Consider the following 23,707-nt stretch of genomic DNA (forward strand, 5'->3'; position numbering starts at 1 on the left):
AAAGCCTGTCCACTATCTACAAGGCACAAGTCAGGAGTGTGAGGGAATACTCTCCACTTGCCTGGATGGGTGCAGCTCCAACAACACTCGAGAAGCTTAACACCATCCAGGACAAAGCAGCCTCCTTGATTGACACCAGATCCACCACCTTCAACATTCATTCCCTCCATCACTGACGCACAGTGGCAGCATCTACAAGATGGCAGCATCTACCATCTACAAGATGCATTGCAGTGACACACCAAGGCTCCTTAGACAGCACCTTCCAAACCTGTGACCTGTACCACAAAGGAGGACAAGGACAGCAGATACGTGGCAACACCACTACCTTCAAGTTCCCCTCCAAGCCACATACCATACTGACTTGCAACTATGTTGCCGTTCCTTCACTGTTGCTGAGTCAAAATCCTGGAACTCCCTTCCTAATAGCACTAGCCCACATGGACTACAACGGTTCAAGAAGGCAGCTCACCACCACCTTCTCATGGGCAATTAGGGATGGGTAATAAATGCTGGCTTGGCCAGTGACGCCCGCATCCCATGGAATGAATTTAAAAAAAATTGTATTCAGGTGGTGGCCATTAACAGAGGACTCATCCGTGCTCTATATATTACGACCGAGGTGGGAGGAGTGCACTTCTCTAGTTCCACTTCTCCAAAGGTCACAACGTATGTTTAAATGTTTACCCAGTAACCAATGCGGCCAATCATATACTCTACTCCTTATCCCAGAATAAAATACACCAGCCAGGTTTCTTTCAGAAACAACAGAATTATCAGTTTATTATAAAACAAGATTTAACCAGTAACAAGTAAGATTTAAGCATTAACATACAGATTGAAATATAATAGTTCCCTTTTACCGTAGCCCCATGCGCACGCGCGCACACAAAAATAACGATTAACCGAAAGAGATTTTCAAAAAAAACAACAAAAAAGAATACTTTGACCAAAACTTGCTCATTCTTGAAAGAAAAAGAGAAGATATGGAAAGATGTCAGTTGTCCCTTTTTGGTTTGGTAGCCCAAATATGTGGTGGTGTTATTGGGATCTCTCTTGAGCACTTCTTTTCAACTGATGTCAAGGATCGGTTTGGCAGGCTTTTCAGGAGAAATGCGGCATCAGTTTCTCTATTTCTTACACTTGATTCTCAGGAAGTTTTCAAAGATTTGGAAGAGGGTGCTGATGCTGACTGCTTTCTTGGCTGGTTGTCTCCAGCTGCTTTCAACACAGTTCACACCCCTGCACACTGTCCAAAGTGAAACTAAAAACAATATCTCGAGTCAAACCTCCTGACCCTTATAGGGTGGCGCAGTGGTTAGCACCGCAGCCTCACAGCTCCGACGACCTGGGTTCAATTCTGGGTATTGCCTGTGTGGAGTTTGCAAGTTCTCCCTGTGTCTGCGTGGGTTTTCTCCGGGTGCTCCGGTTTCCTCCCACAGCCAAAAGACTTGCAGGTTGATAGGTAAATTGGCCATTATAAATTGCCCCTAGTATAGGTAGGTGGTAGGGAAAATATAGAGACAGGTGGGGATGTGGTAGGATTAGTATATATGGGTGGTTGATGGTCGGCACAGACTCGGTGGGCTGAAGGGCCTGTTTCAGTGCTGTATCTCTAAAACTAAACTAAATCTTGACCTGTCACTTCTCTGTAAACATCTCCCCCAAGTCAAAAAGCTCCTACTGGGTAATTATCTGAAGACAGGTGACTCCCAGTATATGTTGTTTTCAAACAAGACCTCTCTGTCCTTTCAGTGACCCCAGTGGAAAAACAGCCATGGAATCCTTTTCAGTTTTCCTAAATGAAACAATGTCTTGTTGGATTGGAGGTGATAGCTATGTAGTATGTGTCTTGGTAAATAAAAGCTTGCAAGTGTAAAAGGTCTAGGCTCCAGTTCTATCCTTCACATTGCTATTTGAGCTCTAACATGAAGTGGCTTTCAAAAAAAAAAACTCTGTCCATAGCATAGGTTGAGTGCTCAAAACACACAACTATCATTGATATGTTCTTTTGACTTCCCATTGCTTTACTTGAAAATTTTATCTTTGAACCTAAGGAAACTGACTTTGTATTAATATGTACCAACAAAATTATGCTTGGCAGAAAAATGCATGCCTATTCAGTAAGCATGGAAGTACTGTACTAGAAGCAAAATATTCTTAGTATATGAAGGCTTTAATGAGGAATTTAGAATCAATTCAATAGAGGCCCATTCAGTAATGCAAGAATTCTTGCATAATTTGTATAGTACAAAATCAACTGCATTGCATCTTAGAAATTATAAAATGAAAATGTAAAAACAGAGCTTGATTTTGATTCAGAAGATTAATTTTGTTTTGATAAATACTGTATGATAAACAATTTGTTTTATATTGTGATTTGTCATGTGCTGATTTGACTTGTAAATTTTCTAAGGCGGTAATGCACTCTGGCATTAATGGAAAAAGACATTGCAGTATTGTTTCATATTGTACATGATCTCTTGGCCTCCACTATTTGGTAATGGGCATTGGAAGTTGTTGGTCCTTCGTGACTTGTGTTTACAATTTTGCCGTGCTTGAAATGGGGAAGTCTCGTATTTCCTTGCAATTATTTGACTGACATTGGGAACTCCCTGTGCAGGAACTTGAAGGTGCGAATCCTCTGATACTTAAGTAAAATGCCAGTGTCAAAAGGAATGTCAATTTTTAAAGCCTATTACGGTAATCAAGCATTTCTGTTTTTCCAGATCACATTTTAGGAGGATGTGCAAAACCTGAGAGGATCTTCTATTGTTTTCCACCCTTGACTAGATGGGTTATAATACATAACACACAAGCCCAGCAAACTCCCTGTTATGGCAACATAAATAAAACTGTGGTAAATTTGTGTGAAATTTTGTGAAGCCATAGTCTTTGCATGTTAGTCTGGCAGTTTGTGTTCGATTACTGTTTTACACTTACTGAGTTTAATTTTTGAGTCCTACCTTGTGAAAAATAATGTGAAGCCAAACACGAAGATAGGGCCAAGTGTTCTTTTAATGTAACATACTGGAAATCTAATCGGTTTGGTTTGACTAAAAGTTAGATAAAAGCTCTGAGCTCTGCAGTTATTCAGGATGTTATATGTGCATCTGGTTAAACTTGTACAACAGGGAGATGATTGCATGTATGAAGTTGACAAAATGATGTAAGCAAATGTGCCAAATTTCTGTTTAAAAGTTCTTGCTTCTATTGACCAAATATGTATCACAGCCCTATTTTCAGTGTTTGAATAACAGTATAGTGTTTTGGGCAAGAGAGGACTGTGGGTCTATCGAGCCTAACCTTCCAAATCACCTAGGAGTTTGTTTAATTCTGGAACTAATAACTCTGTTCCCTTTCCTTAGAATTCCTGAAATTTTTCTGCTTAACTTGCATTAAATATTGTGCGATGATCTATCACAATTGGGCTGAGTTGCATTCTTTAAAGCTGGACAATACTAAAAAATGTTTTTGCCTGGGTTAAGTTTCAAATCTGGCAGTTGAAAAAAGAACCACTCCTATTTAATAGTGCAGACTTACAAAACCCTTGAATGTCTATTTGAACCATTGACTTCAATATAATCAAAAAGGAGCCGTTGACATCCCTGAGCCCATTCAGTAAGCATGGCAGGATAGCTATTGGGTATCTTGTCTAATTTGTATTAAAAAAGAACTTCTGTCTCTCCCCCCTCCTTCCAATGTTGAGGCCACTGTTGCAAACAACTGATGTTGTGGCTGTGACCAGCATGATTTTAACCTTGGCTGTTCTGATGGATGTGAGTTTGTGCTGCCAGCTTCAGTTGAAGTCTTAAGCAATTATTAATTCTGGTGGGTTTTTTTAAAGGCAAGTTTCTTTTTGCAGAATTCTGTAGCCTTCTTTGTCTTTTATTTACCCCTTCCCTACATTATTCCTTTTTTGTCTTGCAGCACAAGAAAATGTTTATGCTATGAATTCATCCCGCTTTCTTTGCGTGAATCAAAGATATTTCCATTTACCATAAAATATAGTGCTGTCAGAAGTTATGGCCTGCAAACTGCATGGGGGCACTGATAATTGACATTTTGCTACTTAGCTGCCTGCCATAAAAAAACTGATACTAATGTGATCTATTCCTCATAATGCATTGTTCTTTGAATATGAGAACTTCCAGAATCTCTTATTTAACAACAATAGCATGTTGAAGTGTATGAAATCACTGCAGTGACTGTTTTCCTTTAATGCTTTATTAACTAGTTGTTAATAACTAAACCTTTTATTTGCAACAGGAATAGCCATGTCTTGGGATGGAATATTTAGGATTATTCTGACATGCTGTCTGCATCAAATGTTCGCACTTTAGGTATGGTACAGGTCAGAATGAAGCTCCTTCCACTCTGCCTTCAGATCTTCAAAAGAGCATTGCTTTCTGCAGTAGTGAACTTTTCTACAATGCTTTGAATAGCTGTCTTTTTGGAATGGAATTTACGAATGACTACCAAACTAAAGACGGCTTTAGCCTGTGGGCATGTGCCAATCGGCAACGGAGTATAAATTGCTCAAGCTAGTTTCAGGGAAGCCACTGATGTATAGTAGTACTGTGTGTGTGAGGTAGATGGCTTGCCTTGAATGTTCCACTAGTAATTAAAGAAAGGAAAATAACTGTATTTGTAGAGGGCTTGTGCTTAATGTTTGAGATGTTGTAAATTTGGAAATGCTAGCAACAGCAACAATTTGTGGTTCTACAGCGCCTTTAAAGTAAAATAAAATATCCCAAGGCACTTCACAGGAGCATTATCAAGCAAATTTTGACAGGCAATACATGACTAAAGTCTTGGTCAAAGAGGTAGGTTTTAAGGAGCATCTTAAAAGGAGGAGAGAGGGGGAGAGGTTTAGGGAGGGAACTCCTGAGCTTAGGCCTAGGCAGCTGAAGGCAGAGCCACCAATAGTGCAATAATTAAAATCGGAGATGCCGCAGAGGCCAGAATTAGAGGAGCGCAAATATCTCAGATGTTTGTGTGGCTGGAGGAGATTCGAGAGATAGGGGATTTGAAAACAAGGATGAGAATTTTAAAATCAAGATGTCGCTTAACAGGATGCTAATTTAGGTCAGCAAGCACAGGAGCGATGGGTGAACTAGATATTTTCCGAGTTAGCACATGGCAGCAGAGTTTTCGATGACATCAGGTTTACGGAGGGTACAACTTGGGAGGCTGGCCATGTCTGCATTGAAATAGTTAAGTCTAGAGGTGGCAAAGGCATAGTTGAGGGCTTCAGCAGCAGATGAGCTGAGGCTGGGGCGGAGTTGGGCAATGTTACTGTGAGGGTAGAGCAGAAGGGAGAGGGGTTTAAGAAGCCAGTTTGCTGTAGAGAAAAGAAGCCTCGGGTTATCTTTGCTTTCCAGGATGATCCTTGAATAGTGATCAGTTTTGGTTGTAGATGAGAGCAGGGCCCAATACTGCTTTATGTGGTCCAGCCAGGTCTGGCAGTGAATGAATATGGTAGACCGCTGGAATAGCCATTCATGTCTGCGTCGCTTGGACTTGAGGGACCAGAGTTGAGGGCCCACACCAAGGGAGTGGCCAGGGTGAAAGAGAGAGTAATGGATTTAATGGAAACTGGGACAGCGGAGGTGAGTGTGGTTGAACATATTGGCAACTGTACAAATGCTGTAAAGGGAGGGCCAAAGGCTAAACAGTTGGGAATTTGAAAGTGGATTTGTAAGTGAATTGAGAGAGTTTTTTCCAGGGTGGGTGCAGAAGGAAGTAGGGTTGGGACAGGGAAGGGAGAAGGTGGAACAAAAACAAGAAATGCTGGAATCACTCAGCAGGTCTGGCAGCATCTGTGGAAAGAGAAGCAGAGTTAACGTTTCGGGTCAGTGACCCTTCTTCGGAACTGACAAATATTAGAAAAGTCACAGATTATGAGCAAGTGAGGTGGGGGTGGGGCAAGAGATAACAAAGGAGAAGGTGCAGATTGGACCAGGCCACATAGCTGACCAAAAGGTCACGGAGCAAAGGCAAACAATATGTTAATGGTGTGTTGAAAGACAAAGCATTAGTACAGATTAGGTGTGAATACACTGAATATTGAACAGCAGCAAGTGCAAACCTGAAAAAAACAGTGGGTAAGCAAACTGAACAAACTAAGGTGAAATGAAATAAATGCAAAAAAAGATTGTAAAAAATGTTTAAAAAATGTAAAAAAAGGAAGAAAAAATAACTAAAAATGAAAGTAAAATGGGGGGCTGTCATGCTCTGAAATTATTGAACTCAATGTTCAGTCCGGCAGGCTGTAGTGTGCCTAATCGGTAGATGAGATGCTGTTCCTCGAGCTTGCGTTGATGTTCACTGGAACACTGCAGCAATCCCAGGACAGAGATGTGAGCAGGGGAGAAGGTGGATGTGGGTGGTGACTGATGCAAGGAATTGATGGCTTTCTCTGTGATTGATATGATGGGAGTAGCAAGACCACATGAGATGGCAAGGTCAAGGAGTGGCTGTGAATATGGTTTAGGAAATTTACACAGTGTGAGATTAAGGAAGGATAAGAGGGCAGTGAACTCGAGAGAGAACATGATGAATCACAGAATGAGAAGTTGTTTGGCACAGAGGCTGAGGTGGACAAGCAGTGAAGCTATCTCAATGAAATTTTCATGGTTCTTGGATGGATGGTAGAGATAGAGAACAAAAATTTTAAATGAGAGGTGAGATGGGTAGTGCTGGAGCAGCAAGGCAGGCCAATGTGATTTGGTGATAACAGTCATAGAGTCACTGACCGTCTCAAAGGACACGAAGGATATTTGGTGCAACCATGGTGCCAACACTTTCTACTTACTCACACAATTTAACTTGCAATAAGTTTGAACTGATAGATGAATTGCATTTATAAATGCAATTCATTTGAGTGCAATTCCTTGATTTGCAGTATCTGATTTACAAGAAATCAAAGTAATTTTTGCTGACTGGTATATTTGCTGTACAGATGATTAGAATACCAATGTTTGAAATAGTACTAATCTACTTTGCACTAATTTGTGCCTGTGGATTACAAAGTCAGACGTTTTGGTAAACGCTGTCTAATATTTTCAATAGTATTTTATTTGGCTCCTTTTCCCATTATAACCGGTTTGAAGTCTTTTTTTCAAAAAAAAAATGAGTAAAATTGTGGGATGGAGGTGCCAATATTATAAATTAGAGCATTGTTGTAGGTTAATATTCTGTTTGTACTAGTTTGTCTGGAGTGAGACGAGAGTTTGCATTGTGTTGAAACTTGGGAATCTATATTTTTAGAAACTGAAAAAAGATTTCATGGACATTGAATCATCTGGAGCTTGCTGAACTTTGGGTGTTTTTTTTTTAAAAAGGAAGTTTCACAAAAGGCTGACCAGTAAACTAGTTTCTACTGGAAAGCATGTGACTTCAAGTAAAACCACGGAGTTCTAACCTGAAGGGACAGATGTTTACAAGGAAATGGCAGACCATGATATATGGCTGTCACATGACTGTTGCTGAACTGTTTTTGGTTTCACTTTGAATTGTTAAAAGCCAGCTCCTTTCTTGGACTAAAGGAGTTGTTGGAGAACAGAAGAACATCCAGGCCCCTGTTAACTCTCTTTGAAGAATCCCTGCTCTTGAAAATCAAAAGCCTGTATGAAGTTGTATTCTTGCCTCCCGTATTTTGAAGACATCTGGAATGTTTGCAGAAACCTTGCATCTTGAAAAGCATTTTGCATCGAATGTGAGAGAATTGACACCTTTGTTGCTGCACACCTGCTGTAAGACCTATGTGAAGCCTTCTGCAGTTGAATTTCTTTCAACGCCTGCACCAGGAGGCTCATCAACCTCACCTGGAAAGATTCCTAGTGGCAACCAAATATTCGACTTTGGGACACCTCGCCAAAACAAAGGACTTCCTTCCATATCTTTACAGACTAAGTTATTTTTATTATTCCTTCTATTTCTTTGTAACAGCTCTAAACAAAAATGCCTTTCTTTCCCAGTTAACCGGTTTTTAGATGTATATGCGTGAAGGCTAGGATAAAAATATGGTGCTTTAACATCTTAATGCGCATATATGTTTACTTAATTATTGGTTAAGACTTGGTTTATAATAAATGGATAATTTTGTTTATTAAAGAAACCTGGTTGGTATGCTTTATTCTGGGGACAAATAGGGTATCTAATTGGCTGTTTTGGTAAATGGGAACATTTATTTATATGTTGTGACCTGTGGAGAAGTGGGACTGAATTAACAATGCACTCCTGCTGCCTTGGTCGTAACAAGAGGTATTGAGTTATTAGATTTTCATGGTGGTATGCAGAATTGATACAAATGAGGCAGCCCGTCTACGCTCACTCTTCCAGAATAAAACAAACCATTCATTTCCCTTATCACATCATCCAACAAATTTTTGACTGATCTTCACAACCACATCTGGGAGACCATTTATTACTCTTTGCGTGAAGTTCTTCTTAATCTCTGTCAAAGCATTATTTTCACCAGTTTTATTCTATGGCCTGTTGGTCTAGTATTGCATAACTTGACAGTACTCCAAATTATGCCTTATCCATGCTATTTAACATCTTGTAAACATCTACAAGATTCCATCTCCATCCCTTTTAAAAGCTAAAGACTCTTAGCTTTTGTAGTTTTGTAATTTAATTCTTTGAGACAAAGGATCAGCCTGATGGTTCTTCGCTTCAGTGCTTAATTGTTTCCTTTATATGTAGGTGACCAAAACTGAACAAGACTCCAGGTCCAGGTCGCTCTACTATTTTAACATTATATCTTTCCAATTAAACAGAACTGACTGCAGAAATGTAATTAAGCGCTCTATTTGCTTTATTTCTGCTTCACAGTGATTTGACATGTTAAGTGCTGAATCCTTAGTAGCACTCGACTTTTCTGCATTATTGTTAGCTGTTTCTATGTGATCCATAGTGTACTAGCAACTTTCATTCATCCTATGATGATTTAGGCTAATTGTCAATGTGAAGTGATGCATTTCCTCCTTTATAATTTTTGTTCTAACAGAATGTTGTCATTTGCTGCTGCAACTCAAACTGTTTCTATTGGGAACACGACATTTTAAATACAGAAAATCAACTATAAAGCTCTGTTAAACTTCTGTTTGATTTAGAGGACTCCTCCCAGATTAATCAGATTGTGAAATGTTTTTAATGTGGCAAAGGAGGAAGGAAAATAAAGCAATGGATAATTGCTAGAAGGTTTCAGTTCTGAGATTTGGCTCACTTAGTCTGACAGTTAGCAAAGCTTCACAGTTCCAATTGATGGTATATGATGCCTGCATCACTACAGTTACAAAAAGAGATAATTCTACCAAGTTCCAAGGGTGTTCCATCACTAATTAGAATTAGAACATTACAGCGCAGTACAGGCCCTTCGGCCCTCGATGTTGCGCCGACCTGTGAAACCATCTGACCTACACTATTCCATTTTCATCCATTAGTAATTGCCCATAGGGTTTCTCCTTGCCTAATTCTTTTCTGTCTGATTTTTCTTTCTACTCCTCTCCTGGAGGATAGTAACTTATATTTCCAAGGCTCTATCATGATGATTATTCCCATATCTCCATTGCCCTTTTAAATGTTTCAGTCACTAGGTGGCTGAACGGAAATTTTCATTCTTAACATACTTAGCCCTTCAAACAAACAATTGCTTCCAATGGCTTCCTGTTGACAGTATGCTGACCGTCTGATGCCTGAGGTGAAAAACCTTGATAGTTGCAGCACAAGCCGGGCTAAAGATCATCAAGGTCATAAGAGATGTAAATGAGTAATTGAAGCCCACTATAGAAAAGAATGTATAATTTTATATTTTATGAAATTGTGCACATGAACTTTAGATGGCAGATCCTTCAGGCTGTGTCAATAGAATACATATAAACAGCTGGAACCCTAATGTGCTACCTAATCTGTATGTCTTCAATGTGGTAGAAAAATGCAGGGATTGCTACAGAAGTCAAAGGAATGTTCTTGTTTTGGATACTATCATAGCCTTATCCTGGATTCTGCATATGCATTTCAACAATAATTATACTTCTGGCTCCCTTTTTCCTCCCCCCGCCCCCAGGTCTCCCAACCACTTCTGATGCACACATCGAGAAGGTATAATTTGTCACCAACAAACTACTTGTTCTTATTATAACTCCCTCCGTGACACCCTGGTCCACTCCTCCATTACCCCCACCACCTCGTCCCCGTCCCAGGGCACCTTCCCCTGCAATCGCAGGAGGTGTAATACCTGCCCATTTACCTCCTCTCTCCTCACTATCCCAGGCCCCAAACACTCCTTTCAGGTGAAGCAGCGATTTACTTGTACTTCTTTCAATGTAGTATACTGTATTCGCTGCTCACAGTGTGGTCTCCTCTACATTGAGGAGACTAAGCGCAGACTGGGTGACCGCTTTGCGGAACATCTCCGCTCAGTCCGCAAGCAGGACCCTGAGCTTCCGGTTGCTTGCCATTTCAACACTTTCCCCTGCTCACATCTCTGTCCTGGGATTGCTGCAGTGTTCCAGTGAACATCAACGCAAGCTCGAGGAACAGCATCTCATTTACCGATTAGGCACACTACAGGCTGCCGGACTGAACATTGAGTTCAATAATTTCAGAGCATGACAGCCCCCCATTTTACTTTCATTTTTAGTTATTTTTTCTTCCTTTTTTTTAACCTTTTTTACATTTTTTTACAATCTTTTTTTTTGCATTTATTTCATTTCATCTTTGTTTGTTCAGTTTGCTTACCCACTCTTTTTTTTCAGGTTTGCACTTGCTGCTGTTCAATATTCAGTGTATTTACACCTAATCTGTACTAATGCTTTGTCTTTCAACACACCATTAACATATTGTTTGCCTTTGCTCCATGACCTAGGGCGGCACAGTGGCGCAGTGGTTAGCACTGCAGCCTCACAGCTGCAGGGACACGGGTTCAATTCTGGGTACTGCCTGTGTGGAGTTTGCAAGTTCTCCCTGTGTCTGCGTGGGTTTTCTCCGGGTGCTCCGGTTTCCTCCCACAAGCCAAAAGACTTGCAGGTTGATAGGTAAATTGGCCATTATAAATTGTCACTAGTATAGGTAGGTGGTAGGGAAATATAGGGACAGGTGGGGATGTTTGGTAGGAATATGGGATTAGTGTAGGATTAGTATAAATGGGTGGTTGACGGTCGGCACAGACTCGGTGGGCCGAAGGGCCTGTTTCAGTGCTGTATCTCTAATCTAATCTAATCTAATCTAAAACCTTTTGGTCAGCTATGTGGCCTGGTCTACTCTAGACCTCCTTTGTTATCTCTTGCCCCACCCCCACCTCACTTGCTTATAACCTGTGACTTTTCTAATATTTGTCAGTTCCGATGAAGGGTCACTGACCCGAAACGTTAACTCTGCTTCTCTTTCCACAGATGCTGCCAGACCTGCTGAGTGATTCCAGCACTTCTTGTTTTTATTTCAGATTTCCAGCATCCGCAGTATTTTGCTTTTATACTTGTTCTTATTATTTGACCTGATTCACATTATAGCCATTGGTTATGTCTCTGAATGGATCACAATAAATACGGCTTTAACTAAGTTAATTTTCACTGCAGATTGGGCAGCATCTGTGGAGAGTACATACAGTCAACGTTTTAGGTTTGTGCCCTTCAGAAGGATACGAATCTGAAACATCAACTATTCTCACCACAGATGCAGACTGACTTGCTGTATGATTCCAGTTTTTTCTGGTTTTGCTTTGGCTTGAGAGCATTGTGATTTTTATTATTTTTTCCTGCCCTTGGTAGGTAAAGGCATTCAGCTGGACGCTGCAGCATAATACCTGGACTCTGTTCAAGTGGAGAAAAAGTAATTCTGATCAAGATACCAACCATATTTTTTTTAAAAAATCATTTCATGGGATATGGCCGTCGCTGGCTAAGCCAGCATTTATTGCCCATCCCTAATTGCCCTTGAACTGAGTGGCTTGCTAGGCCATTTCAGAGGGCATTTAAGAGTCAACCACATTGTTGTGGGTCTGGAGTCAGATGTAGGCCAGACGAGGTCAGGATAGCAGATTTCCTTCCCTAAAGGACATTAGTGAACCAGATGGGATTTTTACAACAATCGACAATAGTTTCATGGTCACCGTTGGACTAATTCCAGATTTATTAATTTAATTCAAATTTCACTATCTGCTGTGGTGGGATTTGAACTCATGACGCCTGAGCATGAGCTTGGGCCTCTGGATTGCGAGTTCAATGACAGTACCAGTACACCACCGCCTCCCCTTGAAATGAGCTGCTTAAAAAAAGTGAAATTCCCTCCCTTAGAGTGTAATAACATCTGGAGAAATGCCTCAGAGGATAGTTTATATTCGATATTCTCCACTATATTTTAAGATTTTTTCAAAAATCTAGATTAATAGGAAAGCAGCCCCATAGGATCATCAATCAGTAAACCAAAAACCATTTAAATTTCAATTATTTGCAATGTACCTTTCTAGTTTGTAGTAAAATGCCACATAATATTTTTGGGTTTGGGTGTCCTCTAAAGGTGATGAACTTCATTGACTTAAATGTTCAATTGAAACATCAGTCAGGTGCTGTTATTTGTGTTTATATCTTCCACTTCAGTTCTTATACTGAAGAGCTACATGTTTTGATAGGTCACTGAATACCCAATTGTAACTAACATACTCACCTATTTAAAGGTATGTGTATATATATATAATATATATATATATATATATATATATATATATATACACACACACACACACACACACACACACACACACACACACGGGAAAGCTATTAAAAGTTAGTAATTATGATCTCACTGCAGGTAATCAGAATGATAGAGCGCTGGAGACTAAATCTTCAATGTTCAGACTTGAGTGAGGAGCCAGTTGTTGATTTGAAATTAAGTATTGTAAGGGCAGGAAGTGTTTCCTCAGTGGCGATCTTTTTATGGCACATTAAAATGCCTAACAAATTGGCAGAGCAGAAATTAACTGAACATGGCCTGTGTTCAGAATGATTTGTTTATATTTTTCAAAGCAACAAATATGTTTTAAGTGTGAATTTATCCTGGAGTAGGAGAGTAACCTAAACACTTAAAAACTGCTGCCCCCAATGCACTTTACCCGTTTCCACTCATCTGGCGAGACTAAAACAAACCTTGTCGTAGCTCATTTATTTTTCCATTGAGATTTGGTTCTAGTGCTGTGTGCCAATATAGACGAAGATAGGCTTAGACTGGTGAATGCTACATGCATACATATGTGGGTATGCAAGTATATATTTAAAAGTTTTCATTTAGTTTCGAGTCAATGGCTTACTTAAGGTCTGTAACATCTCCCTTAAGCTAATGGGAGAGAGTAAAGTGTTCCCCCCCCACAGACTGACTTTTCTGCCTGTTTGAAAATCTTTAGTGTTATGCATCCTATCTAGCAAAAATAAAAGTTAAATTACAAGCTGAAAGTCAAAGATGTTCGATTTTTGCATGTGAATTTGTGGAGAGATCCTGTGATTTGAACGCAGGTCCATGAGCTTTATTCTTTTTGAGCCAGCTCACATGCCTTTAGCCACACTCCTTTTGTTGGATTTGGTGCAAGCTCATCAAGCTTTACCGGTTGCACTGTTCATTTTTTTTGTACATTTCTTATCCATCTTGTTACAGTTTTTTAAATGAACGTGCTGACAAGTTAAAAGATTGAATGAAATGGTTTGCTTTGGTCCCCTGCCACCATGGAGGACTGTCTTCCATTTGTTTCGTCAATGCTTTGGCTAACTAAACAGGAAAATACATGGCGTTTAACATTGAAAAAGTTTCAAGTTTTGATTTACTTTTTTCCCTGTAGCTACTGAGAAATTGCATTTAATAGATTTCGAGCTATTGGCAGATGAAGCGCTTAAAAGGTGCATCATAGAATCATAGAAAGTTTACGGCACAGAAGAAGGCCACTTGGCCCATCATGTCTGTGCCTACCTTGTACTTGTGATTTCCCTTATTTAATCTGCAAAAACATTAGGGTGCTTCTGCAGGCTGTGCGAACAAGGCTCCTTCAATAGATGTGATGAAATGTATACCTTGTCTGATCTACAGGCAATAGTTGCAACTCTCCTGGATAGGTTCTCCATTATTTTAGAATATCACTGATAGAGGCAGTGATTTAGCAATACCTTGAACATAGTAAATCATCCCGAGGCACATCACAGGAGTGTTAACAAACATATTTTGACATTGATCCGCGTAAGGACATATTGGGATAGGAAAGAGATGGGAGCTTAGTTTAACAACTTATCCAAAATATGACACCTCCGACCGACTGTACGCCCTCAGTACTGCACTGAAGCTTCAGCCTAGATTATATGCACATGTCATTGGAGTGGGCTTGAATCCATGACCTGTTGACTTTGAGGCAAGGGTGCCAAGGCTGACTACTATGCAAGGTTATGGAGAGAGTGTGGGGCAGTGTGATTAGTTTTAGTCTTATTCTTTCACAGGATGTGGGCATCGCTGTCAATGCCAGCATTTATTGCCCATCCCTAATTGCCCCTTGAGAAGGTGGTGGTGAGCCGCCATCTTGAACTGCTACAGACCTCATGGCGTAGGTACATCAACAGTGCTGTTAGCAAGGGAGTTCCAGGATTTTGACCCAGGAACAGTGATATAATTTTAGGTCAGGATAGTGTGTGACTTAGATGGAAACATGCAGGTAGTGGTGGGGTTCCTGTGCATCTGCTGCCCTGGTTCTTCTAGGTGGTAGAGGTTGTGGGTTTGGAAGGTGCTGTCAAAGGAGCCTTAGTGAGTTGCTGCTGTGCTTCTTGTAAATGGTACACACTGCTGCCCCTGTGCATCGGTGGTGGAAGGGGTAAATGTTGAAGGTGGTGAATGGGGTGCCAATCAAGCAGGCTGCTTTGTCCTAGATGGTTATTGTTGGAGCTGCACCTATCCAGGCAAGTGGAGAGTATTCCATTACACTCTTGACTTGTTCCTTTTAGATGGTGGACAGGCTTTGGAGAGTCAGGAGGTGAGTTACTCGCCACAGAATTCCCCGTCCTTGATTTGCTCTTATAGCCACAGTGTTTATATGTCTGGTCCAGTTCAGTTTCTAGTCAATGGTAACCCACAAGATGATTATGGTGGGGTATTCAGCAATGGTAATGTCATTGAATGTTAAGGGGAAGTGGTTGGATTCTCTCTTGTCGGAGATGGTCATTACCTGGCACTTGTGTGGTGCAAATGTAACTTGCCACTTATCAGCCCAAGCCTGAAAGTTATCCAGGTCTTGCTCCATGTGGACACTGCCTCAGTATCTGAGAAGTCGCAAATGGTGCTGATGATTGTGTAATAGTCAGCGAACATCCCCACCTCTGACCTTATGATGGAGGGAGGGTCACTAATGAAGCAGCTGAAGGTAGTTGGGCCTAGGACACTACCCTGAGGAACTCCTGCAGTGATGTCTTGGGGCTAAGATGATTGACCTCCAACAACTACTAGATTGCTCTAGCAAAGAACTCAGTGGGTAAAATGACAGCTTTCTGTGCTGTAAACTACAATGGTTCCAATATTTATTTCATTTGTCCTCTGAAAATGAGAAGCCTTGGTTTTTCAGTAGAACAAGTGGACATATGTTGGAGTTTTGCTTTGGCTGTCTTCATGTCATTTGCATTTCTACCTTATAACTGTCAACCATTCTGTTGACTTGATTGAATTGAGACATGGCATGATCTCTTAGCTATTGAGTGGGGATAAATGTCGCAATACTGATGAATACCGTAAATTACTTGCACAGCCACACAGTGCCTGGTGTTTATTTGAGTTTCAAGTCTTTTCACTGCAAACAAATTGAACACAATTCATTGTGACTTTTCATTGAAGCTTTTAACCATGATACACTGGGAGTTTCAGTTCAGCTTTGCTGATCAGATTGAATCCATTATTTCTCCCACACTTTGCACTGCATTACTGCCCTAAACCAGAACATGTCAAGCACTGTGCATTGTACTCTGGAGAACAATAATCGGAACTTGAACTGTTTGTACCAACTTGGTTGTATTTCACTTGGTCTCACTGACATGATCTGAGATCAGGTGAGAATTTATGTTCATCCTTTCAAGATGGCTCCTGGGCTGGAAGCTCCCTAGGAAGCTCCCTTGCTGTTCAACTCTATCCATGGCCATCTGCTCCCATCCCTAACGTTTTCTCCCCCAATCTGCCCTCTTAAACTGTTTAAATTCCCCTGGCTCTTTAAATCAGTTCATTTTAGCCCTATCTAAAAGTTAACAGTTAGTTCAGTGTATGTTACCTGGGCCCACTGCCCTCCCCCAGCCACACCTGCTCTTTGTTTTCTCAATGAAATTGATCCGGATGAAACTGACGAGAACAGCTGCCGATACTTTAATCTCCGATCCTGCTGTCTTCACAGTCCAGAGTGTCTGCAGCCACGGCATGCGGTAAGTCCATTGAGGTGAAGAAGGAGCTGCGGGACCCGAGAGAAGTCCTGTGAAAAGGTGCCCCGAACACCCAAAACATCCACGAGCGGCCCCCCCGGCCGCAACTTCAAAGCGCCCGCGGGAGATGGCTCGGAGAGCATCTGCAGCGCACTGTCGGCAATGCTGCATGCCTTTATTTAAACCACTGCAAAAAAAAAACCCTTAGCAAATGTAATCACCTCTAAGTCTGCCAAATGATGCTTCACCTCCCGAAGGACGTGGATGAGCTTTCCGGACGTCGATGGTGGGCACTGAGGAAATGGCTTATTACCTGCACCAGATTCCACCCCCCCTCCCCCCCCCCTTTACCCCCCTTCCACCCCCTCCCCTTCCCTGCTCCACCCTCTCAGCTCACCCCCTCACAACCCCGTCCCAGCCCGCCCCCCCCTCGCACCATCTTCACCCCGCACCCCCTTCCCCTGCACCCCCCCCCCTCCTCCCTCTACCCCTCCCCCTTGCATCCCCTCCTCCCACCGGCACCATCCTACACCTGTGTAGGGGCCCCAACAACCCCACTGCCTTGTGGGCGTCTCGGGAGAGACCAAGGCTAAGGGAGTAAACCCTAACAGAAAATCCGGAGCGGAACCCCGTAGGCGGTCATGTGTCACCTTTGGCATGTTTCCGGCAGTTCCTGCAGCCATACTGGTGCCAAACGGCGTGTCCTGCACTCCTTTGGACCCCACCAGAAAGGCCGAGAGGGGGGTTTTGACGACTGGGCAACTCTCAACCTCCATAAATTTGCCCAGGCATGCGCCATGGAGAGGTCACTCCATAGTTGCCTCACAGCGACTGAAACAACACGGAAGGCAGCAGTTACGGGTTATAAGTCCAGATAAATTGGCGTAGAAACTGGGCGCCACGGGTTGCCTTTGTCGGTGGGAGAGGTCATTGCACCTCACTGGACAGCTACCGCCCGCCTCAAACCGGGCAGCCCCCGGTCAATAAGGTTCTGTCCCGCCACAGTCTGCCTGCTTCAATGGGTGCTTGGAGCTCAGGGCCATTGCCCGAAAGGTGGACTGATACACCGCACCAAACAACATGAAAAAAGGAAAGAAGGTACCAGCCCTTCGCTTTGCAAGCTGGAACGTCAGAACTATGTGTCCTGGCCTGTTGGAAGACCTTACACAAATCAACGATTCTCGGAAGACCGCCATCATTAACAACGAGCTCAGTAGACTCAATGTGGACATTGCAGCACTTCAGGAGACTCGCCTCCCCGCGAGTGGCTCTCTAGCAGAGCAAGACTACACCTTCTTCTGGCAGGGCAGGGATCCTGAAGAACCAAGACAGCATGGAGTGGGCTTCGCCATCAGAAACTCCTTGCTCAGCATGATAGAGCCTCCCTCAAATGGCTCGGAACGCATACTGTCCATCCGACTGCTCACCACCTCTGGTCCAGTACACCTACTCAGCATCTATGCTCCAACACTCTGTTCCGCACCTGAAGCTAAAGACCAGTTCTATGAACAACTCCATAACATCATTAGCAGCATCCCCAACACCGAACACCTATTCCTGCTGGGGGACTTTAATGCCAGGGTTGGGGCCGACCATGACTCATGGCCCTCCTGCCTTGGGCGCTATGGCGTTGGAAGGATGAATGAGAACGGGCAGAGACTGCTTGAGTTGTGTACCTATCATAACCTCTGCATCACCAACTCGTTGTTTCACACTAAACCCTGTCACCAGGTTTCATGGAGGCACCCAAGATCACGTCGTTGGCACCAGCTAGACCTCATTGTCACAAGGCGAGCCGCCTTAAACAGTGTTCAAATCACACGCAGCTTCCACAGTGCGGACTGCGACACCGACCACTCCCTGGTGTGCAGCAAGGTTAGACTCAGACCAAAGAAGTTGCATCATTCCAAGCAGAAGGGCCACCCGCGCATCAACACGAGCAGAATTTCTCACCCACAGCTGTTACAAAAATTTCTAAATTCACTTGTAACAGCCCTTCAAAACACTCCCACAGGGGATGCTGAGACCAAGTGGGCCCACATCAGAGACGCCATCTATGAGTCAGCTTTGACCACCTACGGCAAAAGTGCGAAGAGAAATGCAGACTGGTTTCAATCTCATAATGAAGAGCTGGAACCTGTCATAGCCGCTAAGCGCATTGCACTTTTGAACTACAAGAAAGCCCCCAGCGATTTAACATCCGCAGCACTTAAAGCAGCCAGAAGCGCTGCACATAGAACAGCTAGGCGTTGCGCAAACGACTACTGGCAACACCTATGCAGTCATATTCAGCTGGCCTCAGACACCGGAAACATCAGAGGAATGTATGATGGCATGAAGAGAGCTCTTGGGCCAACCATCAAGAAGATCACCCCCCTCAAATCTAAATCGGGGGACATAATCACTGACCAACGCAAACAGATGGACCGCTGGGTTGAGCACTACCTAGAACTGTACTCCAGGGAGAATGCTGTCACTGAGACTGCCCTCAATGCAGCCCAGCCTCTACCAGTCATGGATGAGCTGGACATACAGCCAACCAAATCGGAACTCAGTGATGCCATTGATTCCCTAGCCAGCGGAAAAGCCCCTGGGAAGGACAGCATTACCCCTGAAATAATCAAGAGTGCCAAGCCTGCTATACTCTCAGCACTACACGAACTGCTATGCCTGTGCTGGGACGAGGGAGCAGTACCCCAGGACATGCGCGATGCCAACATCATCACCCTCTATAAAAACAAAGGTGACCGCGGTGACTGCAACAACTACCGTGGAATCTCCCTGCTCAGCATAGTGGGGAAAGTCTTTGCTCGAGTCGCTCTGAACAGGCTCCAGAAGCTGGCCGAGCGCGTCTACCCTGAGGCACAGTGTGGCTTTCGTGCAGAGAGATCGACTATTGACATGCTGTTCTCCCTTCGTCAGATACAGGAGAAATGCCGTGAACAGCAGATGCCCCTCTACATTGCTTTCATTGATCTCACCAAAGCCTTTGACCTCGTCAGCAGACGTGGTCTCTTCAGACTACTAGAAAAGATCGGATGTCCACCAAAGCTACTAAGTATCATCACCTCATTCCATGACAATATGAAAGGCACAATTCAACATGGTGGCTCCTCATCAGAGCCCTTTCCTATCCTGAGTGGTGTGAAACAGGGCTGTGTTCTCGCACCCACACTTTTTGGGATTTTCTTCTCCCTGCTGCTTTCACATGCGTTCAAATCCTCTGAAGAAGGAATTTTCCTCCACACAAGATCAGGGGGCAGGTTGTTCAACCTTGCCCGTCTAAGAGCGAAGTCCAAAGTACGGAAAGTCCTCATCAGAGAACTCCTCTTTGCTGACGATGCTGCTTTAACATCTCACACTGAAGAATGCCTGCAGAGTCTCATCGACAGGTTTGCGTCTGCCTGCAATGAATTTGGCCTAACCATCAGCCTCAAGAAAACGAACATCATGGGGCAGGATGTCAGAAATGCTCCATCCATCAATATTGGCGACCACGCTCTGGAAGTGGTTCAAGAGTTCACCTACCTAGGCTCAACTATCACCAGTAACCTGTCTCTAGATGCAGAAATCAACAAGCGCATGGGTAAGGCTTCCACTGCTATGTTCAGACTGGCCAAGAGAGTGTGGGAAAATGGCGCACTGACACGGAACACAAAAGTCCGAGTGTATCAGGCCTGTGTCCTCAGTACCTTGCTCTACGGCAGCGAGGCCTGGACAACGTATGCCAGCCAAGAGCGACGTCTCAATTCATTCCATCTTCGCTGCCTTCGGAGAATACTTGGCATCAGGTGGCAGGACTATATCTCCAACACAGAAGTCCTTGAAGCGGCCAACATCCCCAGCTTATACACACTACTGAGTCAGCGGCGCTTGAGATGGCTTGGCCATGTGAGCCGCATGGAAGATGGCAGGATCCCCAAAGACACATTGTACAGCGAGCTCGCCACTGGTATCAGACCCACCGGCCGTCCATGTCTCCGTTATAAAGACGTCTGCAAACGCGACATGAAATCGTGTGACATTGATCACAAGTCGTGGGAGTCAGTTGCCAGCATTCGCCAGAGCTGGCGGGCAGCCATAAAGACAGGGCTAAATTGTGGCGAGTCGAAGAGACTTAGTAGTTGGCAGGAAAAAAGACAGAGGCGCAAGGGGAGAGCCAACTGTGCAACAGCCCCAACAAACAAATTTCTCTGCAGCACCTGTGGAAGAGCCTGTCACTCCAGAATTGGCCTTTATAGCCACTCCAGGCGCTGCTTCACAAACCACTGACCACCTCCAGGCGCGTATCCATTGTCTCTCGAGATAAGGAGGCCCAAAAGAACAAAAGAATGTTAGACCACTTCGTTTGCATCTTTAATTTCAAATAACTTTTGGAACTAATTACCCTTGAACATTGATGTACCCTGTGATTTGTACTAGCATAATGTCTGCCCCACTTTTTAACTATGCATTTTGTAGTTGTAGAGCATTACATATTTCTACTGTGCAAAGTCTAAAACCATTATCTTCTGTTCTCACCACAAACTCCATTCCCCAGTCATCAGCTCCATCCCTCACCCTGGCAACTGTTGAGGCTGAATGAAACAGTTCCCTACAATGGCATCCTATTTGCTGAGATGAGCTTCTGACCCCATATCAATCACCAAGGCTATCCACTTCCACCACTCTAATATTGCCTGACTTTGTCATTGCCTCAAATCATCTGCTGAAACCCTTATCCATGTCCATGTTACCACTAGACTTGACTATTTCAACACTTTTCTGACCAGCCTCCCATTTTCTACCTTCCATAAACTTGAACTCAGCTGAAACTTGCTGCCCGTACCCTAACTCACATGAAGTCCCATTCACCCTTCAGCCCTGTGCTCGTTGATATACGTTGGCTTCCAATCTCAGTGTCTTGATTTTAAAATTCTCATCCGTTTTCAAATCTCTCCATGTCCTCGCCCCTCCCTATCTCTCTCATTTCCTGGAGCCCCACAACCCTCCAAGATCTCTCTGCTTTGCCAATTTCAGCCTCCTACACATTCCCGATTTTCTTTGCTGCTCTGCTAGCGACCTTCCTTAAGTTGCCTAGACCCTAAGCTGAAATTTCCTCCCTAAACCTCTGTCCCTTGATCGCTCTTTCCTCACTTTCTTTTCTCCCTTTTGAAACCTATCTCCTGGCCTAGCTTTTTGGTCACCTGTCCTTACATCATCTTGCATGGCTTAGTGTCAAGTTTTGGTTGGTAACACTCCTGTGAAGCACCTTGGGACATTTCACAATATTAAAGGCACGATATAAATGCACACTGTTGCATTTAACTACTGCTGGAACTTTGGCACAGTATTACATGGAACTGACTCATTGCTTTACATGCGTAGAATGTGAAAGGTCATTTAAAAAAGAGGAAGTTCATTTTGTGGTTGGGTTCACATAAATTAAGCAGAATGATTTTGAGTACTGGCATGTCACCAGTTGCCACTTTCTTGATCTGCTTTTACTTAATAGGAGTGCAAGAAAGCCTGGGAATAAGTTGCAGCTTGATATGGATAGAGCTGAGGAGTGGGACTTATTGGATAGCTCTTTCATAGAGCCAGAACTCGCACGATGGACCAAATATCTACCACCTGTGCTATATGATTTTATGGAATTGTTCTGCCACAGTAATTTCAGGTGCGTTTTTTTTTAGAGCAGCACTCCTCCTGATATCAAAAATTGCATGGAACTGCTTTCCTGAGCCAACAATTTTTATATTTGAACCAGTAGAAAATATACCCGAAGACTGCAGCAAATAACGTCTAGCCATACAGATTGATGGATCACAAAAGTTCTGTGTAGCCATCAGGTTTCTAAGTCTGGGTATAAGTAACTTGCAAACTTGTAAATACAGTATTTTGGAAATATGTTCTAGATTTTCCTTCTCTGTATTTGTTTCCTGGCATGCTATTTATGTTGCTGTATATTAACAAAAGGATAGCTGGAGCATTCATAATACCGACTTGAAGAATAATGCTGCTGTCTTTCACAAGTTGGGATGGGCCCTTAGGACTGTGGCAGTTATTGCACAAAGACCTCCTCAACGCATGTTTTGAAAGCAGGAACGAATTTTTAGGCAAAATGATTTTTTTTCATTCATGCAGCTTTGGTTGTGCAGATACTCTCCCAGCATTGAATTTTGGATTTAGTGATGTTCCTCTTCATTGCAGTTATCAATCACAAAGTGTGAAGGTAATGTTGGCTGCGGAGTGCAGTAGTTCCAAGTCTTGCAAGTTTGTGCCAATTAAGGGAATTATTTATTGAGCTAAAGCAATAGAAAATGAACGTTGGGATATTTTTGCCTAATCACCAGTGGGGATTGGTTCTGTGCATAACATTCCCGTGAGAGATTAAATGGATGAAAAAAGTCCATCATGAGTTAGATTGTACATGGTTTGTACAAAAGCCAAATCACTGCCTTGTATTTGATTAACTTAAACCAATAAATAGAAAAGTGAAACTGAGCAAAGAGGAAAATAAAAGAATGAGAGGATGGCTGCTGGACTAGCAACACTGTCTCTGTACCATGAGAACCTTTTTGAATCTATCTGACAGGTGAAAATCTCGCTCGTTACAGCTGGAGGAGCCAGATTACCTGGAATGATTTTTGTTTTAGGAATTGTTGTATGAGCTTTTGCAGTTTGAGAGCTTGCTTTACAAATTAGGAATAAACTGACATTCAAGGGCAACAGCATGTGACGAATATTAAATGGAATTTGTACTGGCAGAGAATGGGTATTAGGATTAAGGCACTTTGAAGGAGTGCAAGAAATTTTACTGAGTCCAGGGTGCTTTTTGCTGGCACTATACACCAAAATGACTCAATTCCTGTAACTGATAACCCTTAAAATGAGCATGGAATTTGGCAATACATTAAGAACTAAGATTGTGGAAGAAAATACTTGCTTAAAAGCTGTATCTAACATTTTATCTCACCTCTATTGTTCTGATAAAGAAGCACTGGCACTCGAGCAGTCTTACCAACCCAAGTCACCACCTTCCACTTGTCCATGATTAGATAGAGCCAGTCAAAAAGGCTGCATTCAAAACCAACCTCGACTTCTGAACTGTATAGGTGGATGCTAATGGCAGGATGCACTCAATGTCAGCATTCCCATCAACGTAGGACTGAAACTGATCTGAACACAGCTGCTCACTTTAAAATTAATGGTGCCCTGTTTGAATGTTCTCCTGTGTATATTTGTTAATTTCCCAAAACTCTCAAAGAAAACTGCTTATGGCACAACACTTAACA

At 42.9% G+C, this 23,707-nt stretch overlaps 1 protein-coding gene across 3 annotated transcripts in view; it reads left to right on the top strand.

Annotated features, from left to right (window-relative positions):
• The window catches only part of erbin (erbb2 interacting protein), a 287,800-nt gene that overhangs the window by 78,707 nt on the left and 185,386 nt on the right, over positions 1-23,707 (top strand). Inside the window, exon 1 of one of the 3 annotated variants that reach the window (XM_068029427.1) lies at positions 21,909-22,089. The exons of the other annotated variants lie outside the window; for them this stretch is intronic. The gene's annotated coding sequence lies outside the window, so the exon portion shown is untranslated. Of the gene's footprint in view, positions 1-21,908; positions 22,090-23,707 lie in introns of those variants that run through there. 3 annotated transcript variants of the gene reach the window in all.

This window comes from Heterodontus francisci, chromosome 4 (assembly GCF_036365525.1).
Source record: "Heterodontus francisci isolate sHetFra1 chromosome 4, sHetFra1.hap1, whole genome shotgun sequence".
Lineage (NCBI taxonomy): Eukaryota > Metazoa > Chordata > Chondrichthyes > Heterodontiformes > Heterodontidae > Heterodontus > Heterodontus francisci.